The sequence below is a fragment of the Phodopus roborovskii genome, unplaced genomic scaffold, assembly GCF_943737965.1.
Source record: "Phodopus roborovskii unplaced genomic scaffold, PHOROB, whole genome shotgun sequence".
NCBI classification, from domain to species: Eukaryota; Metazoa; Chordata; class Mammalia; order Rodentia; family Cricetidae; genus Phodopus; species Phodopus roborovskii.
In genome coordinates, this window is record NW_026126583.1 from 3,274,101 (window position 1) to 3,284,290 (window position 10,190).

Genomic DNA, 10,190 nt, shown 5'->3' on the forward strand with positions numbered 1-10,190 from the left:
CTTGAACAGCAACTGCAAATTTTAAATGATTTAATTTTTCTCCAAAGTTATGAGTCATACTTCTGAGAAAATTAAAATTCATTATTTTAGTTTTGATCCACATATGCATTTTGCTACAAATACTACATTAAGAATCACTAGTTTTAATACAGATATTTGGGGTTTTATTAAAACCATGATTATATAAATAAGAGGTGGATTCATCTTCAGAGTATTAATCTAACTACTAGGGTCTTTGAAGCTACAGTTTTCACATCTGCATAATAGTCTTAACTAACAGCATAAACTGTTTATTGACAGTAGTTCTAGTCCACTCTTAGGCATATACCCAAAAGATGCACATTCATACAACAAGGACATCTGTTCAACTCTGTTCATAGCAGCATTATTTGTAATAGCCAGAAACTGGAAGCAACCTAGATGCCCCTCAACTGAAGAATGGATGGAGAAAATGTGGTACTTTTACACAATGGAGTACTACTCAGTGGGGGAAAAAATAATGGAATCTTGAGATTTGCAGACACCTGGATGGAACTAGAAGAAACCATCCTGAGTGAGGTAACCCAGTAACAAAATGACAAATATGGTATGTATTACTCATATATGGCTTTTAGACATGGACCTAAGGATTACCAGCCTACAATCCACACTGTCAGAAAAGCTCGGAAACAAGAAGGACCCTAAGAGAGACATACATGGTCCCCTTGAAAAGGGGAAAGGGACAAGATCTCACAAGCAAATTGGGAGCATGGGGGTAGGGAAGAGGGAGTTATGGAGAAGAGGGGGGCAGAGATGACCATGAAGGAGAAGGAAGATTGAGTCAAGGAAAGAATAAAGGACAGTAAGAAAAGAGATACCATAATAGAGGGAGCAGTTATAGGGTTTAAGAGAAATCTGGCACTAGAAATGTTCAGAGATCCACAAGGATGATCCCAACTAACAATCTAAGCAATAGTGGAGAGGCTACTTTAAATGCTCTTCCCCAATAATGAGATTGATGACTACCTTATATCATCCTAGAGCCTTCATCCAGTAGCTGACAGAAGCAGAAGCAGACACCCACAACTAAACACTAGGCCAAACTCCTGGAATCCAGTTACAGAGAGGGAGAAGTGATGAGCAAAGGAGTCAAGACCAGGCTGGAAAAACCCACAGAAACTGCTAACCTGAACAAGGAGGAGCTCACGCACCTCAGTCTGACAGCTAGGAAACCAGCATAGGACTGACCCAGACTCCCTGAATGTGGTGTTAGTTGGGAGAACTGGACAGTCTATGGTAATAGATCAGTATTTAGCCCCAGTATATGAATGAACTTTGGGAGCCCATTCCACATAAATAGATACTACCTCAGCCTAGACACATGGTGTGTGGTGGTGGGGGTGGGGGATAGTCCCTGCTCCAAATGATATGAAGACTCCCCATGGAAGTCTGCTCCCTGGGGAGCAGAAAGATGATGGGATGGGGATGGTGAGAGGAACAGGGGAGGACAGGATGGTTCAGGAACTGGGACTGACATGTAAAACAAACTTGTTTCAAATTAAAAAAAAAAGAGAGAGAAAACATAAGACTATTTTAAATACGAATTTTTGTTTTGTTTTGTTTTTGTTTTTTTCTTGAGGCAACTGACAATGAAATTTCCAGGTCAAAACCCACCAAGCATTATAAAACTGAGAATAACTCACCTTTCTGAAAATTCTTGCACAAACATAACAGGAACCCACAGTTCCATTGGTAGTTCATGAGTTCTGTCTTTGTCCTCAAAAGTTCTTAGGATTTTCGCTCTGTAAGGAGTAGGGTTTTTTCTGCCCGCCGCTGAGTCTTGTCCCGCCGCCGCGCCAGCCCCAAATAACACACAGAGACTGTTTATGATATAATTCTGTTGGCCAGTTACTAGTTTCTTATCAGCTAGCTCTGTGTTAATTATTAACCTATTTCTATGTAATTCCACATGGTCTTACCAGCGAGAGGCGGCTGGTGGTTCTAGTCTCTCCAGACTCTCCATGTTGACCCCTCCTTCCTCCTTCATATTTCCTCCTTGTCTCCTAGTCCCTCCTATCTTCCTTTCCTATTGGTCAACAGTGCTTTATTCATTAACCAGTATGAGAAACATATACAGAATGACATCTCCCATCATCGCTCTCTATTGAGTTTTAAACTTGAAATGTTATTATATAATTACATTTCATTAGAATGACAAAAAATGTGTTTCTCTATTCTGTGGATCATTTCTACTAGTTCTGAGTAAGTTAACTCCAGATGTCTTTCAGCGTATTCTCAATAAAATATTCAAGATTTCCCACTATTTTTAAGTAGATTTTATTTCATTTATCATATTCCTGGATTAATTATTTTACTCTGTTCTTAACTGTTTTATAATTCAGACTTTAATATTTGATTTAGTCAAATCTGTCTAACTATAAATATACATATATATTTGTGTATCTGTCATTATTTTATAGTGTTATTGTTTTAGTATTACTTTTGTTGCATGACATAAGGACAAATACTACTTTTATTTTCCTAAGATTTAACTCTAAATAATGCTTAAAAATCAATGTTTCTCCTATTGATTTTTATACCAACTGGATTACATACCTACTAATTTCTGTTTGTCCTTATTTCTGCTTATCCTGGTGTTCTCTATTGATTTTCTACATAGTCGGCTGTGGTACTCATTTTTATTAGTCTAGCACCAAAAATTTTTTTCACCATTCCTTGCTCTCAAAATATGTTTGTCCTTTTTGCACACAATGATTCTGAACTTTAGCTGCAATTACATTTTATCTATAATTACATTTATCTATACAATGTTTAGTATGACCTTGAAGAGACACTATGAATTCTTATTGTTTCAGTGATTATAAATTTTCTGTATGTAAACATTCCTACATATATTAATACTTAGAAGATTCACTCAGCTCTTTCATAGCATTAGTAAGCTCTTCAAATTTTAGATATGCTGTTAATGGAGCTACAGCAAAATTCTGGCTACCCTCTCCTGGCATTTCTTCCAATTTATTATTGAATTCCAAATGTCCACAGAGAAGGTGTAGGTCATGGCCCCTTCATAAGTTTCCATGTTTTATAACTGTTTCTTTGTACTCAGAAAGTGGTTTTCATGAAGGCTAAAAATTTCTTCAACTCAGAAAATGATCTGTTTTGTATCTTCAAATGATTCCATTTATTCAGAGACACAGTGATATCTCTGTTACAACCCCAGCCCTGTGGTCTATTGGGCTCATGTATTTTCTGTGCAATAATTAGAAATTTTCAGAGGTTTTAGTCTTGAAATTTTATTTTGAATTTTTTAAAAATTTTCTCATCTTACTTAGCTTCCTTTTCTGTTTATTTATTCGTATTTTACTTTCAAACACTTCTTGATCTCTTTCAGTTTGATAGGGCTGTATGTCATCTTTCCAATCTTATATACAAAGTCTACCTTGTATTATATCTTACTGAAATTATAACACAGGTATTGCCCCAACATACTTCACTTTCTGTAGTAAATCAGGAAAGCTCTTTTTTGGGATGCTGTGTTGCATCCTTTTCCCTTTATTTCAGGGTGGCATCTTTTCACTGGTCTCTCACTGGCTATTCGTATTCCCACACTCTGAAAGGGTGGTGGTCTCCCTCTGCATGTTCTTGCTCAGTACAGAGAGTGGGAAGACATGACCTTGTGGTTTTGCTTTACCCATCTGCTCGAAGTTAGAAATCCAGATTTTATTCTGAGGTTTTTTTTTTTTTTTTTTTTTTTTTTTTTTTTTATGGTGATGGCTTAAATTTTAGTATAGTGTGAAATTAGCTGCCTGTTTTAGTTAGGGTTCCTTTTGATATCCTGATAAAGATTATGACCCCAAAAGCAACTGGAGGAAGAATGGGCTTTCTCCACCGCACACTTTACAGCCCACTACTAGGGGAAATCAGGACCGGAACCTAGAGGAAGAAAATGATACAGAGGCCATGTGGGACCCACTGATCCACTTCCCATTGCTGGCTTAACCTGTCTTCTTATACACCCAGGACCACCAGTCCAGAGGCGGCTCTGCACCAATCAAGCAATGCACCAAGGAATTTCTCACGGGTCAATGTGTAGGAACATTTTCTCAATTGTGTTTCCCTCTTCTAAAGTGACTCTGGTTTGTGTCAAATTGACATATAGGGCATGACAGAAACAAAACATAGAGTGAGTCACATTAAGGCTCTCTCAGTGTGGCCCAGAGTGCACCTTTCTGTATCCACGATTGTGCTTTTCTTGGTGGCTAGGATATATGTGTAAAGTGTGGGCTTGTCGGTTGTAGGAAGATACATGTTCAGGGGGAAATGATGCTTAACCATCAGAAGGTCCCTGCCCTTCCCTTGGTGCCTATGCACTGGAGACTCAGAGCGCCCTCTAGGGTCTGCCTGACGTTGTAGTTGTAGGAGGTCCATGGGTAGAAGAAGTGCTGCCAGGATTCACCTTCCTAACTCCTACATTTGCATCATCTTTTCCAAGGCAAATATTGGGAAACAGCTTTTGTTTGTTTGTTTTTCCTTCAAAATGGTCCTAGTTGTCCCCTGCTAAGTGAAAACTAGTTTCTCTCCCAAGGCTGTCCCCCCTCTTTAGCTTTTTAGCACTAACACAATTCATCCTCTTATTTTATAACCATTTGGCCAAGAACAAGAATGAAATACCTGAACTCCTTCAAATCCCATTTTACCAAATGTCATTCATCTAATTCTCCTCCAGCCCCCTTTATAGTAAGGAATTTGCCATTTGAAGTTAAAACAAGTTCACCCTTCCTTGCAGCCACAAAGTGATTTATTTTCATTTGTTTTTGTTTGTTTGTTTGTTTGTTTTATGAGTAGGGTGGTAGCAACTGCTCCGGCTGCTTCCAAGTTCTCTCTGGCTTTGAGGCTGAAATCTCTTGGCACAGAGATCTTCTCACACAGACAGGGTTTGCTCTGATCAGGGCCAATGAGGCTTTATATTGAAGCCCCTCACTCATCATTTTCTTGACAATATCGATGTGATTACCGTGCACTTTGCAAAAGCTATTTTCCTCTGTCCTTAAGACAGTAAGGATGTATCCATAAGGTTAGGATCATAGTTTGAGGCTGCCAACCACAGTGGCCAAGTGAATTAAGTAGCATCCATGCATATTCATGTGAGGGAAGTTGTGAACTTTTCATCATAAATAAAGTAACCTGGTTGGTGATCTCTAGATGCTTAAAATTAAAAGAAACCTCATCACTGTGGAAGTTTTCAGCATAATTACAAAGGGTAAAGTATGAGTAGAATGATTCCTCAAAGAGTAATATTTTCAGAAAATAGTTATTATGCCATTTGGTAGATGTGCAAAATCTGCTTCCAAAAGCACCAGCACCGCTGGCTGCCCTCCACAGCCATTTAAATATTATAATTAATTACCTGCTGGATGTGCAATAACACACCAAGTTTACTTCAAGACATCTCTGCCCTAAAGAAGATTTTGTTTGGAAGGAGCAGCTGAGAACTGTGACAGCTAGCTCCATCCCTAGGGGCAATTTAAAATTACCCCAAGTCCAACCTTAATAAAAAAAAAAAAATGTTCTGAGCAGTTTCTCATGTGTGAAAATAGTAGAGAGAAGGGCATTTCAGTATAATCACTGCATTCAAGCCAAAGAACTGGCTGCAGAGGGGAGGGTTCACTGCATCATTCCATGGCAAGGATCTGCCTAAACACCCCCCCATCTCTGTTACAGACAGCAAAGACAATAGGAAAATATGCATCTTTCAACGCTTATTCTGAAAAATCAGAATAACCAAAAGAAAAAGCTAGATTGCCAGCTCATGATGATATGGTGGCTAGACAAACCCTGAACAGCAAAGCTGTCAATTGACTGAAGACATTATGGGTAGATAGGGTAGGAGGAGGGAACTGGAAAAGAGTCCCGACAAGACAAAAGGTCAATTAGGAGAAACAAAGCACATGAAGAAAAGCTCGAGAGGGTGAGAAAAGACCAGAGAAGCTTTAGATTTTTCAAGCCTCTTTAAGTTTCCAAGGAATAGAAAATGGGCCTTATCAATTAATCAAATTTTAATCTCATCCTTCAGTGCATGGAGGTGGCCTGTGTGGAAACAGATGAAAATGGAGCACCACCACCACCAGTCCCAACAGAGCACATGCTCCCAAGTTATAACTGTGTCATCTGCCCTCAGAAATTTCTTAACACAGCAACAGGAGAGCCGAGTGTGCTGAAACGAGGCAAGCAGATCTATGGCTTTGGATATTAGTAGCCTCATGCCATTAAGAGGTGAGTGGCCTTGAAGCACCATGCTCTCTAAACCAGTCTCCTAAGGTAATTGTGTAGAACAAGAAACACTATAAAAATCACAAATAATATAACAGAGAGTCAGAAGCATGGGCTAGTGTCCCATGCCATCAATCAAAGGTCCTATATTTGCTTTAGGACAATGTACTGCTAGCAAACAGTATTTGTGGGACATGCTAGGGTCATGTCACACATGACTTCATGTAGTGACTTCATGCTGTTGTGACCTCATGCACCAGATCTGCAGCAAGGTCACCTAGCTAATCTCAGAATAGATGAGTTTGCTCTCAATAAGCTCCAGCCTCAGCAGCTATCAGCAACTGAAGGCTGCTGGGGAAAAGCACATTTGGGTTTTCCACAGGGATGTGGCCCCTAAAGCCTACTCAATCTACATCCCTGCACATATGAGCCTGTTAAGTGGACACAGTAGACTTCAAAAACGAGCACATAAAGTAAAATGTGAAAAGGTAGGCTAGGAGAGGGAATAGGGTATAAGGCAGGGAGAGGTACATTTTACCAAAATATATTATATGCATGTGTAAAACTATTAACCAATAATTTCCTGTTTGTACCTCTATTGCAATTGATAACACTGTTTTTGAGCTTCCATTCTATTTGTGAAGTCCTTGCATCCCTTTGAGCAGAGGAGAGACTATCACAATGTTGTCTGCTGTCAGCTGTTCCTTGCTTTTTGCCATCTGCTGCCCCTTATGTTTTCATACTGTACTGACCATGCTCCATGAGTGTCTCAGTCAGTGTTCTATTGCTGCGAAGAGACACCATGACCATGGCAACTCTTATAAAAGGAAGCATTTAGTTGGGCCTTTATTACAGTTTCAAAGGCATAGCCCATGATGATCATGGCAGGAGCCACTGGACCTGAATTAGGCTTTTGAAACTGCAAATCCCACTCCCAGGGGCACATTTCCTCCAACAAGTCCACACATATTCCAATAAGGCCACACTTCCTAATCCATCTTAAGTAGTGCATTTAAACAGATAAGCCTATGGTGACCATCTTTATTCAAAACATCCAAATGAGTACAGAAGTCTGGTAGTAAGTGGCAAACCACGAACTTATGTTTTTCTCCCCACTCTGCTCTCTAGATACCCATTGACTAAATCCAAGTAGGTAGATGTTGCAATTCTTTTGTTACAGTTATAAGAATAAAAGCTGGTGAAGGGCTTGAGGGGGAGTGGTCCCGGGTGAGTAGGGTCCCAAGGTAAGGGACCACATTGGAGAGCATAGCAAGTGTAAGTGGGCAGGGGTCTGACTTTTAAAGGGGTCCTTTACATCTGCCTTCAGACTAGTACTCACATAACCCTGGGCTGACCAGAGTACTGCCTGAGTGCATTCTGCCAGGTGACAGGGGCAGGCCAGAGTAATCCTTACAGATGTGACTAACTACAGTTCCTCCATTTCTCCCACACCTAAAGTCCTTTCTTCCATGATGAAAGTCAATGCTAACAATCACTTGTTCTTCACTCAAACAACACTGTCTTCTCCTTGCCCAACTAACCCAGATGCTAGTGTAGATTTCTACTAATGACAAATCTCCATTGTCTTGCTGTCCATATTTGCAAAAAAAAAAAAAAAAACTGAAAAAAAGAAAAGTCTTCCTAAGGCTTTTTTACAACTATCCCTTCATTAAGCATTTCCTCTTGATACACTGTCTATAAGCTACATTTATCACGGAGCTTTATACTTCAAACTATACATTTTTCCCAAAATTATTTATCAAGTAGTTATTTAGAATTATATGAGGGCATAAGTTTAATAGCACAAAGATATGTAGGACACAGTCTAGAAGTATCCTGGAAGTATATAAGCTCCATGTGAGATAGACACATCACATCCACATGAGCTCACAATATCATAACTTGTGTAAACATGTATGATAGGGAAGTGGCAAGGGTCACAGATTTACTTCCTGCTTCTACAAATGTGGACAATATGTGCACCCTTCAGAAAGCAGCTTACCCATTGAAGTAGAGGCTTTGTTTTAGTTTACAGTCTTTACACAACAAAGAACTATTTATGCGGAGCATCCAAGCAAGGGCATTTAGGACATGTTAGCAGTGTAGACTGGTTCCCATGACACCATTTATAAAGGTGCTTCCATAGTCAAAATGGTGTCAGTGGGGTATGAGGAGGTGGTGGCAGAAAGGTAATGTGTAGTTGGTTTTCCATTTTTACTCTTTGGAGACCCACCATCAAGCTTCCAAATAAATACATGGAGATTTTTTTCTTAATTATAAATACCCAGCCTAAGCTTGGCTTGTTTCTTGCCCGTTTTTCTTAATTATCCCATATACCTTTTGCCTCTGGGTCTTTTCCTTTTCTTACTTCTGTATATGTCTTCTTTACAGCTTCCTCTGTGTCTTGTGTGTACCTGGGTGGCTGGTCCCTGATGTCTTCCTTTCCTTTTCTCTTGCTCTTTCTTCTCTATTCCCAGATTTCTTTTTGTATTCATTATCTCTGCCCATCAGTATCACCTATCCTTTCTCCTGCCTTGCTGTTGACCACTGAGCTCTTTATTAGCCCAATCAGGTATTTTAGAAAGGCAAAGCATCACAGCGTCACAGAGTTAAACAAATGTAACAAAAAAAAAAAAAAAATGCAACACAGTTTTGCATCATTAAAACAAATATTTCTAGCATAAACATTTTGTTAAGAGCAGTTTTCATGCTGGGCTGGTCCCACAGCTGTGCCAGCCCCAAATAAAATGCAACATACCTTAAAATAATACTCCACTGTAGCTGTGTTTCTTGTCCTGCCAGGTCCTGCTGCCCTTCTCAGCTCCAAATAAGCACACAGATGCTGTATTAATTATAAAACTGTTGGACAATGGCTAGGACTTCTTATTGGCTAGCCCTTTCTTAATTATTAAATATTACTACTAATCTATGTATTTCTACATGGTCTTATCTTACCAGAGAACACCTGGTGCATCCTATCCTCCTGGTCTCTACTTGGAGTCACTTCACGGTCTCTCTCTGTCTACCCTTTTCAGAATTCTTCTTGTCTCCTAGCCCCACCTATCTTCCTGCCTCTATTGGCCAAACAGTGTTTTGTTCATCAACTGATAAGATAACCATATACACAGAAAGACACCTCCATCGTTCCACAAATGACTTGGCCAGCAGAATCATCTGTAATTGACGAGCAGGAGAGGACGAGGAAGAGTGATGAAAAGCAACTAACTTTCTGATCACTTACAAAGTCCCTGATATCTTGAATCCTATCAGGTAGTAGCTAACATCAAAGGTGCCCATTTTAGTAGATCTAAGCATTATGCCTTTCACCTGTGTCCTCTAAAACCTGGGTTCAATGATTGGTCTTCGCTCATAAGAGCAATTCCTTCATAAGTTTCCAATCCCTGTGTCTTACTTACCATTTTATTGCTATGAAGAAACACCATGACAAATGCAACTTATAAAATAAACATTTAATTGGAGCTTGCTTATACAGTTTCAGAGGGTAAATCAATAACCATCATGGTGGGGATCATGACAACAGATATGGTACTGTGCTTGTGTGTCTTGTCTGCAAGTTGAAGACAGCATGATCAAGTGAGCATGAGACAGAGAGAGAGAGAGAGAGAGAGAGAGAGAGAGAGAGAGAGAGAGAGAGCTCTTGGAACCTCAAAGCCTACCCCTAGTGATATATCTCCTCCAACAACGGCACACTTCCTAATCCTTCCCTAACATTTTCACCAACTGGAGACCAAGTATTCAAATGAGCCTATGGGAGCCATTGTCATTCATACCACCACAGCACACATGGTCATTATTTTATGTATAAATATAGCTAACAGATTTTGTGATGGACCTAGATTTCTTTAAAGCTGACATATTATTATAAGCCAATTAAATAACAGTCTCAATGCTTTAATAAG